Raw genomic sequence first — 203 nt, forward strand, 5'->3', positions numbered from 1 at the left:
CTTCATAAGAGACGGCTGAGGGGAGATCTTGTGGCCGCCTATACATTTATTAGGGGAGGTCAACGGGAAATAGGGGACGTGCTGTTTACTAAGGTACCTCAGGGAGTGACTGGGAATAATGAGTGTGTGACAGGGGGCCTCCTGGGGCCGAGCTCTGTGGCCCGCCCACCTGTCACCGTGACAGGAGGCCTACTCAGGGCCGC

The sequence above is a fragment of the Alligator sinensis genome, unplaced genomic scaffold (assembly GCF_000455745.1).
Source record: "Alligator sinensis unplaced genomic scaffold, ASM45574v1 scaffold280_1, whole genome shotgun sequence".
Classification (NCBI taxonomy): domain Eukaryota; kingdom Metazoa; phylum Chordata; order Crocodylia; family Alligatoridae; genus Alligator; species Alligator sinensis.